This window comes from Salmo salar, unplaced genomic scaffold (genome assembly GCF_905237065.1).
Source record: "Salmo salar unplaced genomic scaffold, Ssal_v3.1, whole genome shotgun sequence".
NCBI lineage: Eukaryota > Metazoa > Chordata > Actinopteri > Salmoniformes > Salmonidae > Salmo > Salmo salar.
In genome coordinates, this window is record NW_025550938.1 from 405,165 (window position 1) to 417,197 (window position 12,033).

The 12,033-nt window shown below is 51.0% G+C and overlaps 3 non-coding genes and 3 pseudogenes across 3 annotated transcripts; all 6 read left to right on the forward strand.

Moving 5' to 3' along the window:
• Positions 1-2,487: 2,487 nt before the first annotated feature.
• LOC123740304 (uncharacterized) lies at positions 2,488-2,663 on the forward strand (annotated as a pseudogene).
• A 677-nt stretch (positions 2,664-3,340) lies between these two features.
• Positions 3,341-3,457, forward strand: LOC123740565 (U5 spliceosomal RNA). Its single transcript, XR_006768445.1, has one exon. It is a non-coding gene; the product is annotated as a U5 spliceosomal RNA (small nuclear RNA).
• A 2,566-nt stretch (positions 3,458-6,023) lies between these two features.
• Positions 6,024-6,204, forward strand: LOC123740339 (uncharacterized; annotated as a pseudogene).
• Positions 6,205-6,826: 622 nt separating this feature from the next.
• Positions 6,827-6,943, forward strand: LOC123740566 (U5 spliceosomal RNA). The gene has a single exon (XR_006768446.1). It is a non-coding gene; the product is annotated as a U5 spliceosomal RNA (small nuclear RNA).
• Positions 6,944-9,565: 2,622 nt separating this feature from the next.
• Positions 9,566-9,741, forward strand: LOC123740321 (uncharacterized; annotated as a pseudogene).
• Positions 9,742-10,347: 606 nt separating this feature from the next.
• LOC123740568 (U5 spliceosomal RNA) lies at positions 10,348-10,464 on the forward strand. The gene has a single exon (XR_006768447.1). It is a non-coding gene; the product is annotated as a U5 spliceosomal RNA (small nuclear RNA).
• The last annotated feature ends 1,569 nt before the right edge of the window (positions 10,465-12,033 follow it).

Here is a 12,033-nt window from a genome sequence, read left to right on the forward strand (position 1 = left end):
GACTTGTTCCGCTATGTTCTTTAAGTCAGTTAGGGCCAGACAGAGTAGGAAGATAATGCATGGGGTGAGGGAAGAAGATGGTAGTATAGTGAGAAAACCGGAGGAAATGGTCAGGGTGACAACTGATCATTTCCGAGGTTTATTTAAGGAAAGGGAAATAGATGTAGAGCAGGGAAATGTGTTTTTAGAACACTTGTCCCGGCGATTGCCGGAGGACATTAGAGAAGTGATGGAGGCTCAGATCTCCCTCGAAGAGGTTGAGAGCGCACTCAGGAGGATGGGAAAAGGGAAGGTGCCTGGGATGGATGGACTGCCGGCCGAGTTTTACCTCAAGTTTTGGGGTATACTTGGACCAGTGGTCCTTGAAGTCTTGAAGGCCATCCTTGAGACGGGGGTCCCGGGGGATCAATGGCTGTTGGTGTGCTGTCACTTCTTTACAAGAAGGGGGAAGTAACAGACCTTGGCAACTGGCGGCCGTTGACCATGCTGTGCGTAGACTATAAGCTGTTAGCAAAGGTCTTAGCGGACCGGTTACGCACAGCCCTTCCCTACGTCGTACATGAGGATCAGACGTGCGGGGTAGAGGGCCGCTCTATTAGGTGGAACCTACAGTTGATCAGGGACTCCATCGCTTGGGTAGAAGACAGAGGGCTGCCTTTAATGGTAGCAGCGCTTGATCAGGCGAAAGCCTTTGATCGCGTGAATAGATCATTTCTATTCAGGGTGTTAGGTAGATTAGGATTTGGGGAAAAGTTTATAGGATGGATCCGTACTTTATATGTCGGAGCGGGGTGCCGGGTTAGCGTAAACAGTCACTTAGGTGATGTTTTTGACCTCTCGTCTGGGGTCAGGCAGGGATGCCCGCTCTCGGCACTCCTCTTCGTTCTGTACATGGAGCCTCTGGGGGCTGCCATTAGGGCAGACACAGGGGTGGAAGGCTTGCTGATTCCTGGAAGTGGCGGTCTCCATGTAAAGTTGACACAGTACGCCGACGACACCTCCTTGCTGCTTTGCAAGGACTCGTGCCTGACAAGGTCCCTTGCCATCATTGGGGACTTCACCCGAGCGTCGGGGCGGTTCTTAACCACGCGAAGTCTTCCGTTAAGTTTTTCGGAAGATGGAGTGGTAGGACGGATGTGCCCGGAGGGTTATCTCTCTGTAACGGGGCCCTGAGGATACTCGGGGTCCATTTTGAGACCTCCGGCTCAGCGACGCTGAACTGGAACATGGGCATCGCAGTGGTACAGAGGAAGCTAGCAATGTGGAGGGCTAGGTCGTTGTCCTTTTTAGGCAAGGTCCTGGTTCTCAAGGTGGATGTATTGCCATCTCTATTGTACTTGGCGTACATCTACCCATTGCCGGCTTGTCTGAGGAGGCCTCTAGTGAGGCTAGTGTTTCAGTTCATGTGGGGTGGCAGGTACGAGTGGGTCGCCAGGGCACGCATGATCTGTCCCATCGGGGAGGGAGGTAGGGGGTACCACATCTCCCCCTTAAGCTGGACGCAATTTTTGTTTCTTTTCTGTTAACGGAGCTTGCTCAGCCGGTACTACACCCGTCCGGTTACCTCCTGCGGGTGTTCTTCTCGTATCAGGCGAGAAGCGTAATGGTGTGGTCTAACACGGGTCCTCGGGCGGAACAGCTGCCGTGGCACTTTGGCCATGCGGCCAAGTGGCTGCGTGCGCACCCCGAGGTTGAAGTCGCCCGAGTAGGTTTAGATCACAGGCACCTGTACGAGGAGGTTAGACGGGCAGTAAGTCCGGCACCTGTGGTGGGCATCCCGGCGGCGGTCTGGGAAGGAGTGCAGGCGCGGGGCCTGGACAACAGGCTCAAGGACCTGAATTGGTTGAGCCTCCACAAGTGTTTGCCGGTACGTTCCACCATGTACCGGCATAGCTTGGCGCGATCCCCCACCTGCCCAAGGCTTTCGTGTGGCAGGGAGGAGACTGTGCGCCATGTCTTTTGGGACTGTGCCATTGCCGGAGTAGTATGGGCGAAGGCACGGGTGTTGTTAGGAAGGGTTAGAGGTGATTTTGTTTTGACGTGGGCTAGGTTAGAGAGAGGTGTAGGGAGAGCGAGGGGACGGATAGGGATAGGTTTCTGCTCTGGCTTCTCATGAGCCTCTTTAAGCGGGGGGCTGTGGGAAGCCAGGCAGAACATGGTTAAGACAGGGAAAGATTGGGGGTGGAAGGGATAGTGAGGAGGGTGGAAGGAGATTTGAGAGGGAGGATGAAGAGGGAGGAGAGGAAGTGGGGGCAGCATGCTGCCCGGGAGAGATGGAAGGGGGGATTAGGGCTGGGGTTATTTTAGATTAGGGACGGGAAGATAGGGAAAGTTAGTGGTTAGGATGACGGGGAGGGATGATGCTCCCCTGAGTTTTTTGTTTTGGGTTTTCGTTTGGTTTGTGAATTAAAAATGCCATTATTATTTGCGTTTGAATGGAGTGTATGATTTTGTGTTGTATTGTATGAATGGCATTGAATGTAATAAATTATTTTTTCTAAAAAAAAAAATCTGTTCTTATCAGTTTAATATCTGATACGTCCCCCATCGGGGGACTACATATTAAATGGATTTTTCGAACAGGGAGTCGGAAATGGGGCTTGCTCCGTCCGCTCCACGCATCGACCCGGTATTGCAGTACCTCCGGGAACGGTGCAACACTTTTCTCCCATTGTCAAGGAAAAAGAAATACACCAAGCTATGTAAAACAGCTAGCAGAAGAAGAGAAGGAATGGAAAAAGAAGAATCATCCAAACTGAAACAAGTGCGAAGCCCCCTTCATGGGGGTCCCCGTTTTCCGCCATTTTACTTAAAAAAAAAAAAAAAAAAACATTGGCCAGGAGAGTGTGTGTGTGTGTGTGTGTGTGTGTGTGTGTGTGTGTGTGTGTGTGTGTGTGTTTTGAGCCCCCCCCAAAAATACAATCACTTCACCAGGATTGTGTGTGTGTGTGTGTGTGTGTGTGTGTGTGTGTGTGTGTGTGTGTGTGTGTGTGTGTGTTTTGAGCCCCCCCAAAAATACAATCACTTCACCAGGATTGTGTGTGTGTGTGTGTGTGTGTGTGTGTGTGTTTTGAGCCCCCCCAAAAAAATACAATCACTTCACCAGGATTGTGTGTGTGTGTGTGTTTTGAGCCCCCCAAAAATACAATCACTTCACCAGGATTGTCTATCTGTCTATCTGTCTATCTGTCTATCTGTCTGTCTGTCTGTCTGTCTGTCTGTCTGTGACTTTTTACCCACAGCCCTCGAAAACTTGGAAGAGTGGGTTCGGGGACCACCCGCGGGGACCCGGCCTAGAGTGCACCGTGTGTGTCTCGGGCCCCGACCTCTGACTTCCATACGACTCTGGTTTCTCTTCATTACGCACAAGCCTTTCGCCTTTTACTAAAGACTTCCGTGGAGAGGAACACTTACGAGTTCAACGTATTTTTGGAAGGGCTTTGCTTCTGGCAGAGCCCGGTATCTTGTTTCAAGAGAAATTGACAGAGATGACGCCGAGACTTTTTGCTCAGGCGTTTGACTTGAAGCCGGCTGACCGACCGGCGTATTTTTCCACTCAAAGTAGTCGCTCGGGCAATTGAGTTCAAGCCCGACGATGACTGGTGTATTTGCCGGGCATTGAACAAATAGTCGCACTAGGATTAAAGAGCTAGTGACCTAACGACGCATTAGCGACTTTTAAAAAAAACACACCCGCCTGTCACCAGGGAAGCGTTGGGTGAGGAGGAGCCAACTTTTGCCAAACCGATGAGGTCTGCCGAGGCCCCGGGAGCCGGCGGGTGCAGGGGTCAATTTGTGGGTTATCGCTTCTCGGCCTTTTGGCTCAGATCAAGCTTGGTACCGAGGTGCCCCAGAGCTCGCTGAGTCAAAAGGTCGGAGATAGGAGGGCGGTAAGGTTTTTTTGGTGCAGAATTATTTCCCGGGTTGGGAAAAATTTGTTGGTTTTTTTTTTCTACTCGGTTTTTCTTTTGAAGTAAGCCGGAGACTATTGAGGAGGCCATTCTTCCGGAGAAGATGGCACGGAGGACAGCACCAACGTCGGTTCCTGTGATCGGACTAGCCAATACGGTGCGGTTTGCATGGAAGGAGAAGGACATGGAGCCTTTCGGGAGGGAGACCTTCGGAAGGAACCTACTAATGGGGGTGCTTCAACTGAGGGTAGAAGATGTCTTTTGCCTCCATGACAACCCATTGGAGGGAGCTTTTGAGGTCACGCTGCATACGGAAGAAAAACATGAGGAGACAATGCAGAAAGTAAGAAGAGCGGAAAAGGAAAAGCCCATGTGTCACTATGCCGTGACAAATCTGGCAAGGAACAATTTTAGAGTTGTGACTATTAACATGTATAATCCGCATGTGAAGGAAGAGGATGTGAGGGCCTTCCTGGGGAGATTTATGGACGGCATCTCCTCAGCAAGGCTCCTCAAGGACACGCTCGGGTTTTGGACGGGGAGGAGAAGCTACCAGGCTCTCCTTCGAGAAGACCCAAAAGGTCTGGGAGGCTACCTCCATCCTCCGGCTATGTTCTCCCTGGGGGCTGACCGGGGGACATTGTATTATGCCCGTCAGCCTCCGTTCTGCAGGCGTTGTATGGCCTATGGTCATATCCTCGCCTCGTGCAGCACAAAGAAGTGCAGGTACTGTGGATCTGCTGAGCACGGGGCGGGGGGACTGTGACGCGCCGAAGGCATGTCACGGGTGTGGCATGCTAACACACCTGTGGCGTGAATGCCCGGCGCGTCAGAGGTCATACGCGTCTGCAGCTGGGGGGGGAGCGAGAGCCGGGGATGGGGGAAGAAGAGGAGACCCAGAACCGAGAACAGGCACGGAGGGAGCGGACACACAGCGAGGAGAGGAGGAAAAAACAGAAGCAGGAGAAGGAAAAGACAAAGAAGAAATGGGCATAGTGGTACCAGAAGAGAAGGAGGCCAAAGGAGAGGAGGAGAAAGGAGTCAGTAGTGTGGAGGGACAAGAGAGGACAGTGGTGGAGAGGAAGGAGACAGAGAAGGCATCGGAGGGGAAGGAGACAAAGAAGACATCGAAGAGGAGAGAGACAGAGAAGGCATCAGAGAGGAAGATGGAGAAGGCATCAGAGAAGAAGATAGAGAAGACATTGGAGAAGATGGAGACTGAGAAGGCATCGGAGAGGAAGGAGACAGAGAAGGCATCGGAGGGAAAGGAGACAAAGAAGACATCGAAGAGGAGAGAGACAGAGAAGGCATCAGAGAGGAAGATGGAGAAGGCATCAGAGAAGATGACAGAGAAGACATTGGAGAAGATGGAGACTGAGAAGGCATCGGAGAGGAAGGATACAGAGAAGGCATCGGAGGCGGGACCAGAAGGAGAGGGGGAGAAGGAGTGGGGGGACTGTGAAGTGGTGGAAACACAGGTGGAGGTGGAGAAAGAGGCGACTTATGAAAACGTTTTGCCTTTTACTCCACCAACCAAAAAGTCGAAAAAGGGGGAGCGCTCGAGGAGGTCGGGTGGTAAAAGAGGGGGAGGGCAGATCGGGGGGGAGGGGGAGGGGGAGGTTGCTGGGCCCTCGTGGGCTCCCTCTGCCTTCTCTTTTACACCCCTGTCTGAGCTGGACCTCACAAGCATGGCCCAGGATTGGGTGATGGAGGGAGGCTTAAGCTCCCTGTTTGGGGCGGGAGGTCCCCGGGCTGTAGTCAGGAGGAGGGCAGGGTGGTGGATTTGAGTGGGGGCACAAGGCACAGAGTGTGGGTGTGCCGGGGGTTGTTTTTGTTTCCAGGGGAGAGGGGATGGAGGCTGACGGTGGAGCGTCAGGAGTGGAGGAGGCGTCCCGTCGGTCGGGGAGTATAGGGTGAGTGTTTTTGGTTATTTGATATGGGTATGGGTATTGGTTTGTAGGTGGGAAGGGGAGGGAAGATGCTCCAATGACTTTTGGGTTTTGGATTTGGTTATTGTTGAATAGTTTTGAAATGTTTATTTTTGTGTTGATTGGAATTTGTATTTGAATTGATTGATGTGTGGAAAATTTTGGTTGGTTTGGAACGTAATAAATATATTTTGTAAAAAAAAAAAAAAAAATCTGTTCTTATCAGTTTAATATCTGATACGTCCCCCATCGGGGGACTACATATTAAATGGATTTTTCGAACAGGGAGTCGGAAATGGGGCTTGCTCCGTCCGCTCCACGCATCGACCCGGTATTGCAGTACCTCCGGGAACGGTGCAACACTTTTCTCCCATTGTCAAGGAAAAGAAATACACCAAGCTATGTAAAACAGCTAGCAGAAGAAGAGAAGGAATGAAAAAAGAAGAATCATCCAAACTGAAACAAGTGCGAAGCCCCCTTCATGGGGGTCCCCCGTTTTCCCGCCATTTTACTTAAAAAAATAAAAAATAAAAAATAAAAAAAATAAAACATTGGCCAGGAGAGAGAGTGTGTGTGTGTGTGTGTGTGTGTGTGTGTGTGTGTGTGTGTGTGTGTGTGTGTGTGTGTGTGTGTGTGTGTTTTGAGCCCCCCCCAAAAAATACAATCACTTCACCAGGATTGTGTGTGTGTGTGTGTGTGTGTGTGTGTGTGTGTGTTTTTGAGCCCCCCCCCCCAAAAAATACAATCACTTCACCAGGATTGTGTGTGTGTGTGTGTTTTTGAGCCCCCCCCCAAAAATACAATCACTTCACCAGGATTGTCTGTCTGTCTGTCTGTCTGTCTGTCTGTCTGTCTGTCTGTCTGTCTGTCTGTGACTTTTTACCCACAGCCCTCGAAAACTTGGAAGAGTGGGTTCGGGGACCACCCGCGGGGACCCGGCCTAGAGTGCACCGTGTGTGTCTCGGGCCCCGACCTCTGACTTCCATACGACTCTGGTTTCTCTTCATTACGCACAAGCCTTTCGCCTTTTACTAAAGACTTCCGTGGAGAGGAACACTTACGAGTTCAACGTATTTTTGGAAGGGCTTTGCTTCTGGCAGAGCCCGGTATCTTGTTTCAAGAGAAATTGACAGAGATGACGCCGAGACTTTTTGCTCAGGCGTTTGACTTGAAGCCGGCTGACCGACCGGCGTATTTTTTTCCACTCAAAGTAGTCGCTCGGGCAATTGAGTTCAAGCCCGACGATGACTGGTGTATTTGCCGGGCATTGAACAAATAGTCGCACTAGGATTAAAGAGCTAGTGACCTAACGACGCATTAGCGACTTTTAAAAAAAAACACACCCGCCTGTCACCAGGGAAGCGTTGGGTGAGGAGGAGCCAACTTTTGCCAAACCGATGAGGTCTGCCGAGGCCCCCGGGGGCCCGGCGGGTGCAGGGGTCAATTTGTGGGTTATCGCTTCTCGGCCTTTTGGCTCAGATCAAGCTTGGTACCGAGGTGCCCCAGAGCTCGCTGAGTCAAAAGGTCGGAGATAGGAGGGCGGTATTTTTTGTTTTTGTTGGTTAGAATCTCTTCTGGGATTCTATTTGACAAGGTACTTTTGGGTTTTTCCTTCTTTTTTGAAAAGAGCTAGAGCAATATCGAGTGTGCCATTCTCCGGGAGGAGATGGCACGGAACACTACGTATACGTCGGTCCCTGGGATTGGACTTGCTAACACTATACGTTTTGCATGGAAGGAGAAAGATATGGAACCGTTGGGAAGGGAGGCATTCGGAAGGACCCTGCTGATGGGAGTGCTCAATTTGGGGGTAAAGGATGTGTTTTGCCTCCAGGAGAACCCTTTGGAGGTCGCCTACGACGTAACGTTTTACACAGAGGAGAAGCACGAGGAAATAATGCGGAAGGTGAAAGAAGTGGAGAAAGAGAGGCCCATGTGTCATTACATGGTGAAAAGCTTGGTGAAGAATAATTTTAGGTTGGTAACAGTTATCATGTATAATCCCCATGTAAAGGACGAGGACGTGAGGTCTTTCCTGGGGAAATACATGGACAATATATCCTCAGCGAGGCATCTCAAGGACTCCATTGGATTTTGGAATGGGAGGAGAAGTTTTCAAGCTCTCCTTAGAGAAGATCCGAAGGGCCTGGGAGGCTGCCTCCATCCTCCGGCTATGTTCTCCCTGGGGGCTGACCGGGGGACGTTGCATTATGCCCGTCAGCCTCCGTTCTGCAGGCGTTGTATGGCCTATGGTCATATCCTCGCCTCGTGCGGCACAAAGAAGTGCAGATATTGTGGATCTGCGGAGCACGAGGCGAGGGACTGTGACGCGCCGAAGGCATGTCACGGGTGTGGTATGTTAACGCACCTGTGGCGTGAATGCCCGGCGCGTCAGAGGTCATACGCGTCTGCAGCTGGGGGAGCGAGAGCCGGGGATGGGGGTAGGAGGGACCAAGAACCAAGTACTGGAACAGAGGGAGCGGACACACGGGTGGAAGAGGAGGAGAAAACGGAAGCGGGAGGAGAAAAAGAAGACAACAGCATAGTGGAAACGGAAGGGCAGGAGGCTGAAGGAGAGCAGGAGGAGGAAGGTGACAGGAGAGTGAAGGGGCCAGAGAAGACGGCTGTGGAGAGGAAGGAGACGGAGAAGGCAACAGAGAGGGAGGAGACTGGGAAGACGGCGGTGGAGAAGAAAGAGACAGAAAGGAAGGAGACAGGGAAGACGGCGGTGGAGACGAAAGAGACAGAAAGGAAGGAGACTGGGAAGACGGCGGTGGAGAAGAAAGAGATAGAAAGGAAGGAGACAGGGAAGAAGGTGGTGGAGGAGAAAGAGACAGAAAGGAAGGAGAGAGGGAAGAAGGTGGTGGAGGAGAAAGAGACAGAAAGGAAGGAGACAGGGAAGAAGGTGGTGGAGAAGAAAGAGACAGAAAGGAAGGAGACAGGGAAGAAGGTGGTGGAGAAGAAAGAGACAGAAAGGAAGGAGACAGGGAAGAAGGTGGTGGAGAAGAAAGAGACAGAAAGGGAGGAGAAAGAGAAGGCAGTGGTGGCGGGACCAGTAGGAGAAGGAGTGAAGGAGTGGGGGGACAGTAAAGAGGTGAAATCACGGGTGGAGGTGGAGAAGGAGGCAAGCTATGAAAACATTTTGCCTTTTACTCCACCACACAAGAGGTCGAAAAGAGGGGAGCGCTCAAGGAGGACGGGTGGTAAAAGAGGGAGGGGGGCAGATCAGGGTGGAGGGGAGGGGGAGGTTGCAGGGCCCTCTTGGGTTCCCTCTTCCTTCACCTTTACACCCCTGTCTGAGCTTGACCTTACAGGCATGGCCCAGGATTGGGCGATGGAGGGAGGCTTAAGCTCCCTGTTTGGGCTCGTGGGGTCCCCGGGCCGGAGTCAGGAGGAGGGCAGGGTGGTAGACCTAAGTGTGGGGTACGGGACGCAGGGTGAGCGTGTGTCGGGCGCTGTTACCGCATCCAGGGGAGAGGGGATGGCGGCCGACGGGGGAGCGTCAGGAGTGGAGAAGGCGTCCCCGTCGGTCGGGATGGGGTGAGTTTTTCTTTGATTTTTGGTGTGGGTTTTGGTTTGTAGATGGGAAGGGGAGGGAAGATGCTCCCATGACTTTTGGTTTTTGGGGTTTGGTTATTATAGAATAGTTTTGAAATGTTTAATGGAATTTGTGTTTGAATTGATTGATTTGTATGAGATTTTTGTTGGGTTTTGAACGTAATAAATATATATTTTATAAAAAAAAAAAATCTGTTCTTATCAGTTTAATATCTGATACGTCCCCCATCGGGGGACTACATATTAAATGGATTTTTCGAACAGGGAGTCGGAAATGGGGCTTGCTCCGTCCGCTCCACGCATCGACCCGGTATTGCAGTACCTCCGGGAACGGTGCAACACTTTTCTCCCATTGTCAAGGAAAAAGAAATACACCAAGCTATGTAAAACAGCTAGCAGAAGAAGAGAAGGAATGAAAAAAGAAGAATCATCCAAACTGAAACAAGTGCGAAGCCCCCTTCATGGGGGTCCCCGTTTTCCGCCATTTTACTTAAAAAAAAAAAAATAAATAAAAAAAATAAAACATTGGCCAGGAGAGAGTGTGTGTGTGTGTGTGTGTGTGTGTGTGTGTGTGTGTGTGTGTGTGTGTGTGTGTGTGTGTGTGTGTGTTTTTGAGCCCCCCAAAAATACAATCACTTCACCAGGATTGTGTGTGTGTGTGTGTGTGTGTGTGTGTGTGTGTGTTTTGAGCCCCCAAAAAAATACAATCACTTCACCAGGATTGTGTGTGTGTGTGTTTTTGAGCCCCCCCCAAAAATACAATCACTTCACCAGGATTGTCTGTCTGTCTGTCTGTCTGTCTGTCTGTCTGTCTGTCTGTCTGTCTGTCTGTCTGTGACTTTTTACCCACAGCCCTCGAAAACTTGGAAGAGTGGGTTCGGGGACCACCCGCGGGGACCCGGCCTAGAGTGCACCGTGTGTGTCTCGGGCCCCGACCTCTGACTTCCATACGACTCTGGTTTCTCTTCATTACGCACAAGCCTTTCGCCTTTTACTAAAGACTTCCGTGGAGAGGAACACTTACGAGTTCAACGTATTTTTGGAAGGGCTTTGCTTCTGGCAGAGCCCGGTATCTTGTTTCAAGAGAAATTGACAGAGATGACGCCGAGACTTTTTGCTCAGGCGTTTGACTTGAAGCCGGCTGACCGACCGGCGTATTTTTCCACTCAAAGTAGTCGCTCGGGCAATTGAGTTCAAGCCCGACGATGACTGGTGTATTTGCCGGGCATTGAACAAATAGTCGCACTAGGATTAAAGAGCTAGTGACCTAACGACGCATTAGCGACTTTTAAAAAAAACACACCCGCCTGTCACCAGGGAAGCGTTGGGTGAGGAGGAGCCAACTTTTGCCAAACCGATGAGGTCTGCCGAGGCCCCGGGGGCCCGGGCGGGTGCAGGGGTCAATTTGTGGGTTATCGCTTCTCGGCCTTTTGGCTCAGATCAAGTGTAGTTACCTTGTCAGTGCTGCACTTGATCAGAGAAGCGATCGTGAGGCCGGAGGGCGCCCGGGAAATTGTGCTATTTATTTTTGTCAAATCATTATTTATTGTCATTATTGTTGTTTTTTTTGTCTCACCCTTGTTTATTCTTTGTCCTGGGTTAGGTGGTGGTTTTGGTGGTGGACTACAGGTGCACCAGCACCTGTAGGGTGAGTTTAAAGGCCCTCTGGTCTTTTTTCCTTAGTTATTTAATTTATTTGTGTTTTTCCCCTGCTTGTCCTGTTTTGCATCTCTCCTCCCCTGTGTATCCTATAGTCCCCTCCTTAGCTCCTCCCATTGTCTTCAGTTGTGTGTTGTCTGCTAGCTGGGGTGGCTTTCTGGCTTGTCGGCCTGCTAGCTTTAGCTTGGCCTGCTAGCCTGCCCCTTAGGCGTGGCAGGCATTGTTTGACTGTTTTTTTTCTTTACCCCCATCCCCTTTGTATCCTTAGTTTTTTTCTGTTTCTTGTTATTTGTGTTGCCAACTGAGGGACCTTTTGCTGGCTAGCCTGCTAGCTGGTTAGCATAGCCTGGCCTGCTGGTGAGGCCTGCTAGCCTTCGTGTCCCTCAAGTTTGGGCAGGTGTTTGTTAGTCAGTGTGTCCTTTTTTCTCCCTTACCCCCTTGTTCCCCTTTTACTTTAATTAATTTGTTTTGTTAGTCTTGTGCATTGTTAGTCTTACCCCCTAGTTTGTCTTCCCTTTTGGTTGGTGCGCCGTGTTTGTTTTTGTTGTAAGGCCTCTTGGCTGGTGGGCCTGCCAGCTGGTAGGCTTAGCCTGGCCTGCTGGCGGGGCCTGCTAGCTTTCTAGCCTTAGTTTGGTTGTGTGGTTTAATTTTTGTCTCTCCCTTTTGTGCCTCTCCCTCTTGTGGAAAATATAAAACAAAAAATTCCCCTCCTAGTGTTCCTTCCCATTGTTAATAAGATTAGTTTGGTGCTGTGCTAGATAGGTTGTTGTGTGTCCCGTGGTGCTGGTAGGCCCGGTTAGCTTAGTCTGGCCGAGCCTGCCAGCTTCCTCGGGTGTCTTACACCCTTTCCTTCTTCCCAACCCCCACACCCAACCCCTCTCCCCCCTTCCTTTCCCTCCCTTTTTCCCTTCCCCTCCCCCCTTTTTCACCGGTGTTGGGCTGTAAAGGGAGTGGGCCTCCATCATGTCAGCAGCACA